Here is a 16,300-nt window from a genome sequence, read left to right as displayed (position 1 = left end):
GATTCTGGGAGCCACTACTGATAACTGTGATTGAAGTCACAGTTGTTTTTTGTTGTTGTTGTTGTTGGGTTTTTTTGTGTGTGTGTGGTACTGGGGATCCTGGAAGCCCTTCTACCTCCGGGCTACACTCCCAGACCTATTTTTACACTTTTATTTGGAAACAGGGTCTCCTAAGCCAGCGCGAACCTGCGTGATCCTCCTGTCTCTGCCTCCCAGGCGCGGGGATTACAAGCGTGCTCCACCACGCCCAGCCACAGTTGTTTTTAAGGAAAAAATTAATGACCCCTGAATTTTGTTCCAAATCATATTGATTATAGCCACACAAACTCACCCAGAGAGAAACCCCAGAACAAAACAGCCCCTTGAATACAGAGAAAACAGGGGACTGTGGGCAAGAATAATTGAGGTGGGTTTTGAGGAAAGGAGGGAACTGAACAGGTCCCTGGAGATGAGTAGAATGTGAATAGCTAGAGTGTATGGGGCAGCAGGTGCCAGATAAGGACCATAAAAATCAAAGGACCTTAAAGAGCTAAGTGATATATATATAAACCACCATCTGCAAGAGACCCATGAACATTTCCCTAAAGACAGCCAATGTTTCCTGCCACAGATGAAAAATAAGTTTCTTTCTCACTTGCCAACTAGTAAAACAGTGTTGAGAAAGTTTTTGAGGTTGTATAGATGACCCCACTGCTATGTTTGAGGAGAAGATAGTGCTAACACAGAGTTCATTTACAAGTCACTGGGAAGAGAACGGAGAATGGGTTTCTGATTATATTATAGAGGAATGGTTACTATCAGAGTATAGTGGTTCTGAATGGACCAAGATAAAAGGAGTTTAGAGTTATCTGGATAACAGATTTTTTTTTAAGAAAAAAAGGAAGAAGGGAAGGAAAGAAAGAAAGGAAGGAAGGAAGGAAGGAAGGAAGGAAGGAAGAAAGAAAGAAAGAAAACTAAGAATGGCTCAAGGAATTCTAACCTAGAAGAGAGCAAGGAGGGTCGCCCATGAAACAAAGATGAATATATAACAAGGACCATCAACTTTCATTTTGTAGATTGTATGAGAGTCACAAAATTTTTTTATGTCTCTTGTTCCTTCTGCAAAAGAGAAAGCGTGAATATAAGAATTCTTAATATTTCTTCTGGTTCTGGAAGACTATGATTTCAGAACTTCTAACATTTAATGTAAAATTAATTTAATGTAAAATTAAGGGACTTCCGGGAAGATGGCAACCGAGAAAAGCGGGGCTTAAGAGCCCCGCTAACAACCAATCTCCATTACCACAAAATCAGTGCCTTTCATAGCCAGAAAACACCATCACCAGAGAAACAAAAAAATCACCAGGCTCCAGAGAGAAAGCAGACTGAGAACAGAGCTCAGAGCTACAAAGGAGATACACTGGCCTCACGCCCGAGGACGTGGCAGCAGCACCATACTGCCGGTGGCAGCGGCGAGTTCACCGGACGGCTACAGCAAGCCAAGGTGAGACGCTGCGGAACAGCCAGGCGGGATTTTTCAGCGCAGGGAGCATCTAAAGCTCCCAGTGGCTGAGCTCAGCACACGCTGCAGGGACTCAGAGTGGAACTCAAAACCAAGAAGAAATAAGCCAGCCTCACGACCAAGGGCGAAGCAGCGGCGCCATATTGCCACCGGCGCCAGCAGCAGCGAATTCAACGAGTCCAGTACAGCTACATCTGCGAACTCAAGAACAGTGAGTCAAATTGCGGGCCCCAGAGGAGAAATCCCAGTACTGTACTCACTGGGACTTGACCCAGTGGGGGAGTGGTGGTGGCAGAGATATCACACCATAGGAGAACGTGCAACCTGGCACCCCCCATAGTTTAAAGCAGCCTCTATCGAGTCCCTGGGTCTGAGACTCTGTGATACAACCCAGTAAAGGAGTAGTGAGGTCTGAGATACTACAGACTCAAGATCCAGAGCACCTTAAGTGAAGCTGTAGTGACCCAGGGAAGAACCCAGAGAAGGCACAAACTTCCAAAATCATGGGAAAGAGGAATAACACTGGAGCAATGAATGCCCACAACCCCACAACATCTGAACCCGATAAAACAGAAAATCAGAGATTTCTAGAAGATCAAATCAGGAAAATAACTGTAGAAATAATAGAGGTGCTTCAAAAAGAACTCAGAGAGAGCCAAAAAGAGATAAAGGATGCAATTAATCAAGTAAAGGCCTCAATTCAAAGCACAAACAACCGATTAGACCACATGGAGAACAGAATCTCACTCTTAGAAGATGATCATTCCAAAAATGAATGCATAGTTTCTAATCTAGAAAAAAAATCCAACAGCAGGAATCTGACATTGAAGAAATATGGGCCCATTTTAAGAGAGCTAACCTAAGAATAATTGGAATAGAGGAGGGAAAAGAAAGTGAAACCAAAGGGATCAACAATCTCTTCAAGGAAGTAATAGCAGAAAATTTTCCAAACATAGAGCAAGAGGTTGATACACAGGTCCAGGAAACTTATAGAACTCCCTGTAGACAGGATCGGAGAAGAGGATCCCCACGCCACATAATTGTCAAAATGACCAATGTGGAAGCCAAGCAGAGAATCTTAAAGGCAACAAAAACAAAGGGCCAAGTGACATTCAGAGGCAAACCAATTAGAATCACTCCAGACTTCCCAAACCAAGTCATGAGAGCCAGAAGGGCTTGGAGTAACATATTCCAAACTCTGAAAGAAAACAACTTCCAGCCAAAAGTTTCCTATCCAGCAAAACTTTCTATCAAATTAGATGGAGAAATAAGAAGCTTCCATGACAAACAGAAACTGAAGGAATTTATGTCTTCAAAACCAGCACTAGAGAAAATACTCAAAGAGATTAACGACAAAGAAGAAATAGGTAACACACACCAGAACTAGATAAACAAGATTTTCCATCCAACAGACAACTAAGATTGGTTATCTGTGGAGATTCATTATTTATTTTAGTCTTTTACCTATCTCTAAATTGTATTGTTTGCCTTTATTGTTAATTTTTAGGATTTCTAGTTGGAATATTAATATACCTTCAGATATAGCATTTGGAAATATTTTATCCCATTCTATTAGTAACTTTTAACTCTGTTTACATTGTCTTTGGATATACAATTTTTTTTTATTTTTTAGGGAGTTTGTATACTCCTCTGTTGCCTGTGCCATTGAAATCATATCCAAGAAATCACTGCCAATTTCAATGTTGTGAGGTTTTATGACCCAGATTTTCTTCTAAAATTTATAGTCTTAAGATTTATATTTAGGTCTTTTATCTATTTTGAGTTAATACTTGTATATGGGATTAGGTGAGGGTCCAATTTTATTCTTTTCCATGTAATTATTATTTTTCAACAATATTTAGTTAAAAGATTATTATTTCCACCACCAAATGTTCATGGAAAACTTGTCAAAAATAACTTGACAATATAGGGAAGAATTTAGCTCTAGACTTTTATTTAACTCCAATGGTTTATATATCTGCCTTTAGAAAATTACTACACTGTTTCAATTATTGTAGCTTTATATGGTTTGAAATCAGAAAATATATATCTTCTAGCTTTGTTCTTTTTCAAGATTGTTTTGGGTATCTAGAATCCATATTCCATATTAGGATAGATTTTTTTTCTGAAAAATAAATATATAAATATATGATAGTTTCACCTAAAAAATAGAAAAAATAGATTCTCTGGTAAGAAAGAAAGCAAAAAGAAATATTGAAATGTTATCTTTAAGTCATCAAAAGCTTGGTATCAGACAAATGAAACTGTTATGTGAGATTATCATTTTTAATTTTCGATAAATTGCTATAATACTAGATGTCAATCACTAAGCCAAGCATGGGAAGGAGAGATGGGGAGAGAATGGGGTAGGGATTGGGTGGGGGCTGACTGGGTGATGTGTGCATGTATGTCTACAAAAGTTTGTATCCCACTATGATGTATGAATACAGTGCACCAATCAAAAATAAAAATAAAAAATAAAAAATAAAATAAAATAAAATTAAGTAATTAAAAATTCTCATTCTATAGGCCACAATTCCAAATGCCCTTTTAGGACCCTTTTTAAGTTATTTTTTTAAATATTCAATATTAAATAAGTAAATTTAATTATCCTTAATAGAAAATACTGGAAACAAAGTGTGTACCAACATATTGACTAGGAAAAAGTATTGAGTCTGTGAATCAATATAGATAGACCATGAAACATGTCAAGTAAATAAAAGCAAATTTTAGAAAAATAATTATAGCATGATCCCATGATATAATGAAGAAAATCTACAAGCAATATCATATATGTTCTATGAAAAACATACACCAACACAGATATGTATATATTGAAGGGTATAGATATTCAACTTGTAAGAGTGATTATGTCTGAGGATGGAGTAAAGAACTAAAACTAATACTACACGAACTTTATAATGTAATATTTTAAAAAATAAGAAACACTTGTATTACTTGGGTAAAAAAATGTGAAAATCAGGTAGAAAAGCCAGCATAGGACAAAGAATAGTAAAGCAGGATTCAGAGAACTAACACTCTAAGCATGATTCTGTCCATAACTGACTATTTAGCACAAAAATACTCACCTATTCTTTTTGGGGTTCCAATTTCCTCCCTCAGCTAAAGCAAAAGTACATTGGCCAAGAGGGTTACTAAAGATCTGAGATACTGAGATTGTTTTGAATTCCTATTTTACAAGACAGTGAGCAAATAACCAATGACATTTAGCAGAAATGTGAACTCACACAGTGGTCTGAACTGCTAAGACACTTCTCTGCTGCTTAGTGACTTAGAAAGGTTTAGAACCCTAAGTGACACATTTCATTAGAGTTCTAAGTGGAACTGCCTACCAAGGTTTTCTCTTATGGCTCCTGGGCTTGGTTTCTAATATGTTTGATCTAACTATTTCAACTAACTACATGTGAAAACACACCTATGAAAGAATATTAATGCAATTATTTAATCATGAAAATTTAGTATAAAAATATTCCCAAATAACAAAATATCAAAAGTTTAAATAATGACAAGGATCAAGAACAGTGCCTGACATAGGATGTCATATTGAAGCCTAAGGAAAAAGGAAAAAATCAGTAATACTGATCCTATCTTTATTAAAAATTGATATTTTGTTCATCACAGATCCTTTGCATTCATTTTGCTTGCTTAAAATATTTTATTAAAATATTTCTATCTTGATTTCTGAGTCTTTTGGTGTCCCCTCAATTTTTTTGCTTGAGGCAAGAACTTCATTCACCTCTGTCCCTCTGTAATATGGTGTCTGGGAGAGACACAGATGACTTTATCTACAAAGCAGAAAGTTCTGTCCATAGAGCAAAACTGAAGATGCCAGATAAGCTAAAAAAAAAATTTATTCTGCTGGGCATGGTGGTGCATGATTGTAATCTCTATGCTTGGGAGACTGAGACAGGAGGGTTGCACAGGTTCAAAGCCAGCCTCAGCTACTTAGTGAGGCTCTCAGCAAATAAAATATAAAATAATTCTGGGAGTATAGCCCGGAGATATAGACCCTGGGTTCCACCCCCAATACCACCAAAAAAATATATTCTACTACAGGGAAGAACTGCTATAGCTAATCATGTCCACATATATTTTTAGGTTGAGTCCCCACCCCCACCCCCAGTACCTCAGAATATGACTATATTTGAAGAAAGGGTGAATAAATTGAAATGAGACCACTAGGGTAGGCTCCAACCCAAAATTCCTAGTGTTCTTATAAGAAGAAAAGACATCAGGAATGCATGCAGAGGAAAGACCTATGAAGTTTTAGTGAGAAGACAGTCGTTGTCAGGCGAAGAAGAGAGGAAACCAAACTTATCAACCCCTTGATCTCAGACTTCCAGCCTCCAAGATTGCAAGAAAATCCGTTTCCATTGTCTAAGCCACTCTACCTGTGGTACTTTGTTATGAAGCTTTAGCTGACTAATGCAAGAATATTCATTACTCCCACATGAAAGTATTTAGCAACTCTTATAGTAACTCCTATTCTGATTCCTCCTTTCTCTATATGGGAGGTTTGGGGGTTTTATTTGCCTGTTTTAATTGCAATTGTATGGCTTCTAGTCTGCTATTTTACTCTGGTAAAGAGTAAAAATTAACTAGTCTTTCAGGCTGTAGCTCTCTGGAACACAATCAGCTGCATCTAGTTGTGGTAAAGAGGAGGTAATGGCTGCAGAACTGAGGCTCTGGGCAGGTAGTGTCACATGTGTGTGACCCTGGAGGAAGTGTGAGTGTGTTCTAGAAATAGTAGAAAGGAAGCACACACACAAAAAAAAATTAGAGTGGCCAGAGAAATAGACTGGGATTAAATTACTATTGTCTCAGGTGGGTGGGCATGGGGGCACACATCTGTATTCCTAGTACTTGGGAAGCTGAAGCCTCAGCAATTTAGCAAGGCCATCAGCAATCTAGAGAAACCTAAGTCTGTTTCAAAATTTAAAAAGGGACTGAGGGTATATCTCAGATGTAGAATGTCCCTGAGTTAATATCCAGTATCACCACCAAAAATAACTAACTAAATAAACATTATTATGGTCTCCCAACAACTACTTTTCTCTTTACCCTTTGGTAATAGAGAGACAAAAATCTCAGCTGCATACATAGCATCCAGACTTTAAAAAGAATATCTTGGACGGGACCATCCATTATTTCTGGGCATGAGGACATGCCTGGGAGAGGTGTGTGCAAGATCATGTTTTAAAATGAAAGGGGTACATCATTCCCTTTTCTGCTTTCATCAGGATGCTCCAAATGTTGACACTCTAGTGAGCCATTTTTTACTGTGCAGATAAAGTCTGTACCAAACATTCTACTGAAACCACAGATGTCATTCTCACCCAGTTTGCCCCAGCAAGTTTAGACAAGAATACACGATCAGGAAATATTCATGGCTATGTCCCTAAATATGTGACAAAATAAGCTGGATTTTACTCTTTTCTGGACTTAATTTGAGCAATTCTAGTTGCTCAAATTATGTTGAATATGAAATGATTAAACAGTTGGGGGGATTAGTTAGGATTGCAGTTTAGTTACTGTAAGACTTCAAATAATAACAACCCTGCCAAGAGAAAATCATCCTGTCTCTTCACATAACATTTCAGATAAGCAGTTAAGGTTAATATAGTAACACCATAATTTCCAGGAGGAAAACCTTTTTTCTTTTGCAGCTTTGCTATCTCAAATTTTTATTTCTATCTCTGACCTATCTTCTGAATTTCAGACTCATTTATCCAGTTGCCTAATCTACATTTTTACTTGGATATCCTAAAGGAATCTCAAATTTAAATTTCTGAAACAGAACTCTTGCTTTTCTTCCCTAAGTGATATCTCTTTTTTTTCCCCAATGTCAGTAAGTACAACACCCTTCAACCAGTTTTGAAGAATTAGTGGCTTAGACCAAAAACTCCAGAACTGTCAATGACGATTTCTGAAAACTTGAAAATATACCCTAAATGTAACTACTTCCCAATCCTCGATTGCTGATCTTCTAGTATAACTACAATTTTTCTAGATTTGAAGAGGGCATAGGTCCAACATTTCAACACATAGGCACAGCTAAAAACTTTCTCAATAAGACCCAAAAGGCACAAGAAACTAAAAGGCAGATCAAAATGTGGGGTTAAATTAAACTGAAGAGCTTCTGTACAGCAAAGGAAACTATCAAGATCCTCAATGGAGAGCCAAGAGAATGGGAGAAAATTTTTGCCACCTACCCCTCCAATAGAGGATTAATATCTAGAATATAAAAAGAACTCAAGAAACTCAACACTAAAAAAACAAATCATCCAATCAAAAATGGGCAAGTGAACTAAATAGACACTTCACTAAAGAAGAAATTCAAATGGCCAATAAATGCACGAAAAAATGCTCAACATCATTGGCAATCAGAGAGCTGCAAATCAAAACTACCCTAAGATTTCACCTAACTCCAACTAGAATGGCTATCATTCAAAACATGAACAATAACAAATGCTGGCAAGGATGTGGAGAAGTGGGAACTCTAAAACATTGTTGGTGGGATTGCAAATTAATGCAACCACTTTGAAAAACAGTATGGAGAATCCTCAGAAAAATGGAAACAAATCTACCATTCGATCCAGCAATATCACTTCTGGGTATCTAACAAAAGAAAGGAAACTCAACTACCAAACTAATCCACGTGTATTTATGTTCACAGCTGCACAATTCACCAAACTGTGGAACCAGCCAAGATGTCCATCAACAGATGAATGGATTACAAAACTGTGGGATATGTACACAATGGAATTTTACTCAGCCATAAAAAAATACAATTGTGGTATTTTCAGGGAAATGGATGGATCTTGAGCATATTATGTTAAGTGAGATTAGTCAGTCACAAAAAGTAAGGAATCAGATGCTTTCCCTAATATGTGAAAGCTAGGGTGAATGGGGTCATAGGAGAAACTCCAGGAGAAAAAAAAGAGATCCTATAGAGGAGCAAATAAGTCAAACTAACTGTAGGGATGGGAGGTGGGGAGAGGGAAACGCTTTAAAGAGCATGATGTACTTATTCATATGGAAGTCAACCTCTAAACCAAGCATGGGAGGAAGGGATGGGGAGGGAGTGAGGTGGGGACTGGGTGGGGGCTGGCTGGGTGATGTGTGCATTTATGCCTACACAAGTTTTTTACCCCATTATGATGTATAAATACAATGCACCAATACAAAATAATAAAATAAATAAAAAGAAGTCAAATAACAACAAAATATAAATATAAATATAATAAAGCAACCTAGTGTATGTCTATAATCTCAGTACTTGGGAGGCTGAGAGAGAAAGATTGTAAGTTCACATTCAGCCTCAGCAACTTAGCAAGACCCTGTTTCAAAATAAAAAAGAGAAAAAGATCTGTGGATTTGGGTTCAATCTCCAGTACAATAACAATAGTAACAACAGCAACAACAAACAACCCGATAGTACTCCTTACTTCCACTTTTACGTGGTACAATTCAGATGACATATAGAAACCAGAGTGTATTAATATTCTGTTGTTGCTATAAAAATTACCATGAACTAGTGCGTTAAGCAGTATATATTCATCATCTTGCTTTTTTTGTAGGTCAAATATCTGACCTTGAGTCTCAGTGTGCTCAAGTCAGCTTCCACGAGGCCCCACTTCTCCATAGTCAAAGGCAGCAATGGTGATCGTGTCCTTATACTACAACTTACGAAAATCCTTCTCCCAGGACTTTCTACTCTGAAGGATCCTGGTGATTACCTTGGGACTACCTGGGTAATCCAAAATAATTTTTCTATTCTAAGATTAGTTGATTAGCAGCTTTACTTACCTCTGCAACTTTAATTCCTCGTTGCTGTCATGTATGGTAACTTTTTCACTTGTTCCAGGGATTAGAACATGAACATCTTTTTGCAGAGACATTATTTTGCCTATTACAAAGTGTATTTTTAAACATGGAAACCAGTCCTTATTTTTCTCTTTATTTTCCTTTGCTTTCTCATTCACACTTAGAACAAAATCCCAAATTCAAGAAAAATGCCTTTCATGAGGCTTCTATTTCTACTCTCCTGTTTTATGACTGATTCCCCTCTCCCAGTCATTTCTATCAACTCTCACCAGCCTTATTGCTGTTTATCAGAATAACAAACTCACCCTTACCCAAGAGCTTTTGAATGTTTTCTTTTTTTCCCATCAAGAATCTCCTCCATAGGCATCTACAAGGTCCCTTCCTTCATTTCACTCATGCCTCTGCCCAAAGTGTGCATCCTCAGAAAGACCATCACTGACCACTATCTCTCACTGTTGCTCATAATTCTGATATCAGACATTGTAGTACCACTATATCAACATTATTCAGAGTTATTTTTTCTTGATAAAATCAGTTTATGTATTTATTTGTTAACCTCTTCATTTCTTCCACCAGAATGTAAGCTCCTTGAGGGAAAGGGATTTGTCTTATTCTCTGCTTCCTCTGCCTCCCATAATGGGTATCCAACAGACACTGGCTAAATGAGTGGTTGAATATAGAATAAAGTAGCTGAGACATTTGGCATTTTTCTTAGTCTCAACCATCAAAGTAACACAACTACTCTCCTTCCAGAGTCGAACCATTTAGATTCAGAACAATTCAGACAAATTTTACACTTAATCTTCACTCGGTCCTATTTGCAATGCAATTGAAAGCCGGGGATTTGTTCCAGTTTCTTCTTTATGTGTTGGTTTTCAAATGAGGTGTTTAATTCCAGCCAGCCTGCTAAGAGTGTGCAGACTGTGTTGAGCTCCTGTTCCACCTTTGGGATTCTCACACAAAGCAGGACAGCATTATTAATCCACTCTCTGCAGATGCTGCAGTCACACCTTGCAGATTGTCAAAGACGAGTGACAGATGTGTTGTGCCCAGCAGCCCCGAAAGGCGATCTATGGGGTTCTGGACTAATGGCTTTCAGAAAAATCATTATTGATCAAGTAAAGTTTCCAACACTGGGAAAATGATGGCTTAAAGAAAACAACATTGTTTCAGAACAAAACTGGGTTGATCATTTTTGCTCTTAATATCCTGAACCTAGTCATCTCAATTAAAAAATATGTAAATAAAAAAATCTGCCAAGAGCGAGAGCCAGAGTCTATGCCAAGGATCAGTCTTCAAAGGAAAAGTAAATACAATCTTCACTCTCTTGGATGTTTCCATTCATTGTAGCAAGATAATAATTCACACATTTCATATATGTGTCAAGGATGTGTCTCTTTGAAACTTAGGAAAATGGCCTTTTCTTCCAATCCCTATTTCAAACAACACAGGTAGTCCTTGGCATCTGCTACATAAAAAAATACCATCAAAGCTATTATCTATTTTATAGCATGCTATGGAGTTTGGTATTAAATCCCCCAGTTATGTCAGCAACAGAAAAAAAAAATAATTTAGATAGTTGTCATATGTACCTATATTAAAATAGCTTCCTATCTTGCTAGTTTCAGAGTCTATACTCTGGTCACTAAGCTTTCACTTAATGTATCTAAAACCTACCTCCTTCTCCAATTTGGTTTCTTCTTCTGAGATCTATTTGCCTCTCCAGTTCTTAATGCCCACCTTGACTCTTGTCACTTTCAAGAAACTAGTCACTTAAAAGTGGCCACTACCCCAAACCTTAAAATCAAGATTTCTAAATCACTCAGTTGCCAGTGGCATGATTTCTCCATGACTTTTGGCCCAAGAGAGCTCTCATCTATTGTTGCTAGAATCAACACACAGAGGGAGAGAGTTGGTGGAATAGAACTGGGCATTCCTGAAAATTAACCTAGCTTTTGATTCCTTCTGCTGGTCAGTTTGACATTTTCTGAATAAGTCAAATTGGAGCTCTGAGGATAGAAACCATTTTATTTGTATCTCTTCAAAATAAACCATATGTAGGTGCCTATAAGAGAAACATGTTTCATTAAATAGGTTTAAATTAAGAAACTCTGGAAGATAACTGAGCAAAATAATTGAAGCAATTGTTTTACTTTTCATCCTAAAATCCTGTTGTGACTATTCAACATCAGGACCAAGTCAAGAAAATAATAGTTGAAATCAGTTTCCACAGTTATATATAAGTAGGTACCTAGATAGATAAATAGATAACTAGACAGGCACATAGACACATATAAAATAGGAACTTAGTTCCTAGAGGAAGTCTAGAAGACAAGAATGTTAGCCAAGGAGATCTATCTCCAGTAAACCAAAAGAAATCCTCAGCTTAACTTACCTAAAATAAATCAGAAAATAGGACACTAAGAAAATCTTTTAGAAGTAGATCTGATCCCCTATATTGCTTTGGCAATAAAAACTCCAAGCTTGCTAAGATTAGTAAGAACACCTGATATCCAAGGTCACTAAAAGATGCTGACTAGATGTGATCTTATTTGTGGTTTGTTCAGGGATTTCTAAGTGAATCTCCATACAACTGATGATAGCCTCAAGATTCAGCCTCTTGAACAACATTGTCTAGAAATAGGTATTTTAACCCACTTCAATTATTTATTATTTCTTCTCTTAACCATTTACATCTCCATGTTTCCTCCATGTAAAGGAAGTATGACCCTCTCACAAATAAGTTTTACATCTTTGTGTCTGGAGAAATAGGGTGGAGGCAGAAGAAGAGAGTTGGTGTTTTCTAAGTTTCTCCTATTTACCAACTATTCTACATATATTAATAAATGCAATCCTTACTAGTATCCAATCTTTATCTTATATTCTGACTTTAGAAATAAGAAGGCTAGAACTGAGTTTCCTAATGCCACAAGGCTGGGGTTTAAATCCAGATATGCCTGACTTTTAAGGTCATGTTTTTAGCAATATACTGGTTGCTGCAGAATTTGAGGTTCTAAGGAAGGAAGAAGGAACATTCCAGGGAAAGGGAAAACATAGAGGTGCAGTCATGCTCCACTTGTGCCATATTTTACTATATCCACCTAGGATCACCTGCCTGGCCTGCAGTGGAGTGCAGGTGGTAAGTAGATGTATGAAATGTTGACCTGGGAAGGGCTTTAGTGATCAGTGGGTTCAAAATATTTATCTTAGCATTAAGGAGACCAAGATTCAGAATGAAAAAGCTCCTTGCCCTAACGTCATATTTGATTTTTAAATTTCAAGTTTAACTTTTTTATATTTGTTCCATTTTTATTGGTACATGTAATCATACGTCATGATTAAGTTCAAAGTGATAGAGACATACATGCATATAGCTCTCCGTGAGCCTCCCCCAACTCCCACCCCTCTCCTTCACCCTACCCTTACGTGATGTTGAGGCTATTTTTAAGTAATACATAAAAGTATTCAAAGAGTACATGTTTATGGGGGTCATATTTAACTTTGAAAATTTTTCAACACAGAGCTAAAATTTAGAACCCATAAATTTGATCCTCAGCTCAGCTCAAGGCTTTTTTATTATTTTATTATCTCTTCTCAAGAAGAAATTCTTAGACATGGGACATTTAATCACGTTCTGTAGGGGTCAAAGTTAAGTACAGAAGAAATATTTGAGTCTGGAACTTGAGACTACTAGGAAATCCAAACACGTATGCAGTAGTGGTTCCTTTGAAGAGATTCCTTCTTACTGCAGTAAAATGTGAATCCAAATTGCAGAGAGAGAGAGAGAGAGAGAGAGAGAGAGAGAGAGAGAGAGAGAGAGAGAGAGCAGATTTACCCTTCACCCTGAATTTATCTTCTCTTTGCATAAAGAACATGGATTAAGGGAAGGTATTTACTTGCTGTGTTGCCTTAAGTCACTAAACTTCTCTGAGCTGCATTTTAATCATCTATAAAATGAAGATAGTAATAATACAGAGGTTCCTCATTATCTCAATTTTATTATCTGAGTCTGCACAATAATGAGACTGCACAGGAAAGCAAAAGCCATCATAACATGAAAATATTCTTTAATGCTCTAATGAGTTGATCATTTATAAAATTAGTCTTCCCTCCACATCCCTTCTCTCTTAAGATTCATATCTAACTGTTAAATCAATGTCTTTGATCATTAGACTATAAATACCATGCAAATCCTTTGCCCAAATGAAACTCTTAATCTCAGAAAAGCTTCTGAATTTTAAGCAATGAAAGGGAATGGTACTGGAGGACAGCACAAATCATGCACAAAGCAGCTGGCATGGAAGGATTTGGCCTAGTTAGGCGACTCAAAACTGTAAAAAAGAGAAAAGGTAAGGTTGGTGACAAGGTAGGGCTTTTAAAGGAAGAAGATGTGAATATCAAAATAATAATAAAAGTCCTCTGGAAAGCTAATGAAGCCTTGAATATTTCTCAGAAGTGACCTTCTTTTTGATGATGCTTTGTAAGTTAATTAAACATAAAAAGATGTGGCATTGTGTTCTCACAGAGTTTTACCAGAAATTGTGTTTTTGTTCAAAAGAGTCTCCATTATTTTCAATAATTAGCTCTCATTGTCACTATAACCAGAAGTAATATATATATATATATATATATATATATATATATATATATACATGAAAAAATATATTTTCATTTCTTTAACTCCATTTTTTCAAGATAAAGTCTCAATTGAATCATTTTCCACTTTTATACTATGATTTTTTGTTGTAGCTTTAAGTGGATTTCCTTGTTGTGAATAATTATCCTTGCATAATAAAACTTTCTTTTATCTGTACCATTTCCCATTGTTAAAAGGAACAAATGAGATGAAACTTGCAAGTGCATTTTTGGGAATTCTAAAGTGCCATATTAATGTTAGAATTTACTTCTTTCAAAAACACTGTTTTGTTTACCACGTTCAAATTACTTTCACATATATTATTTATTTTATTCCCCAAACAGCTCTTGGTGGTAAGTATATATCATCTCTAAACTATAAATCATAAAAATGGATAAACCAGTTCAAGGTCACATAACTAGTAGTTGGCTGAGCTATAAGGAGAGCAAATCCAGGGAATATATTTTATTCACTTAAACCATAGGAAGCCACCATTTTGTAATTCAATAATGGTGACCATTTGCATTTCATATGGTTCTATCTGACACATTCATTCAAGAAGTAGTTATTGGCCATCTACTCCTTTTCAGATAATATCTTAGTAACATTCTTACTATCATAATCCCAAATAACTGACTGCCTAACTTAGAGGAAAGTAGACTTATTTGCTTATAGTTTTTGAAGATTTTAGAGGTTCAATTCATGTCAGGCCAGGTCTGCAGTGCTCAAAGCATGCAGGCAGTGAAGAGAGGGAGAGCACAGGAGATTTCTCTCACATTACAGAGGCCCAAAAAGAGAGAACAAGATCAGAAGGAGTAGAGACTTAATATAGTTCCCAAGGCCACACCCTAGGAAACCAGCTCAGCAACTAAGTCTGGTTCCAACATTGCTATCTTGTTTTTGGGAGGGACTAGGGGAACATTTTAAATTCAACTCATTACACAATAATGTGGACCATATGTATTTAATTTGGTTCTGCCTAACACATTCACTCAAGAAGTATGTACTGACCATCTACTCCCCGTCTGGTGTTAGCCCAAATTCCAGGAGTATAGTGGTGACCAATGCAAGCAAAGTGTCTGCTCTCATAGGGGTTACATTCTAGTAGAGCATATTACGTAAACAAGGCAGCAAGTACTTTAAACAGGGCAGATATCTTACTAGGTTTAGTGCTATTCAGAGAATAACAAGTAACATATAGAAAGTATCTACTATAGGTCAGATAACAGCACTTTTCTATAGATTAACTCATTTGATTTTTATAACAACTCTATGAGGCAAGACATATTATTGTCAGTTTTCAGATGAGAACACGGAGCTGCAGAGAGCTTAAATTATTATCCTGAGTCATGTAGCTGCTGGTGTAGGAGTCAAGCTCTGAACCTAAGCCATCTGATTCTTAGAGGTACTCTTAAGCCTTATGTTGTACAACAGGATTATGTGATAAAAAGTAACTTGATAGTTAATAGATAACCACAATTGCTTCTCAACATTATATTTTTCATTAGTTCAGAATTCTTCAGTAATGTTCAGTATCTTTCTACATGTATAGGAAACATAACCGATTACTTTAAAGGACAAATTTCTTTGGTTCCTTTGCTAAATGGAGATTCTAGAAATTGGAATACATCTACCAACAATAGTTTTACCCAAAATATGTACAGTTGTTTAGGTTATCATTTCCATATGGATCCCTGAAAATTTCTATTAACATACCTGGAGTACTCATAGTCTTTAGGACAATTGTTTACCATGTAATAACTCTGGACCTGTACCATGCAATCCTGTGGCTACTGCTTACAGGAAATGCACAATTGGGAAGAAATGTTGGATAAACTGGAGACTGGAAATAGCTGATTTCAGGATGATTTCATCTCTCTCCAGTTGCCTCTTAACTTACTGTTCAGCTGTGATCCTTGCTCATCCCCAGATTCGGAGATCAGAGGAAATGATGATCGTATTTCCAATTAGAACAAATAGTAGCTATCTTGAGCTATATCATTAATCCTTTCAGGGACATTTGTATTGTGTTACTTATTCTGTAGCCTAATGAGGCATAAAAGAAGAATCTCTTTCTTTTTCCTGTCTCTAAATGTAGGTCCAAATGATTGCTCCTGCTCCTGGAGACTAAGGTTAATTTGAATTAAAGACTCAGTTGGAGAAATTTTCACTTGTCTAAGCAATAGAATTAAATGTGTATAGGCACTGTCATAAAATTGTCACCTTGTAACTTTCCTGTTTGCAATCTGAGTTTCAATTTTGTAGTGCCTCTGAATGTGTTGCTGTTTTTGAACATGTGCTAAGAATGTTCCATT

This window comes from Muscardinus avellanarius, assembly GCF_963383645.1.
Source record: "Muscardinus avellanarius genome assembly, chromosome: 4".
NCBI classification, from domain to species: Eukaryota; Metazoa; Chordata; class Mammalia; order Rodentia; family Gliridae; genus Muscardinus; species Muscardinus avellanarius.
Note: the sequence above shows the minus strand (reverse complement) of the source record.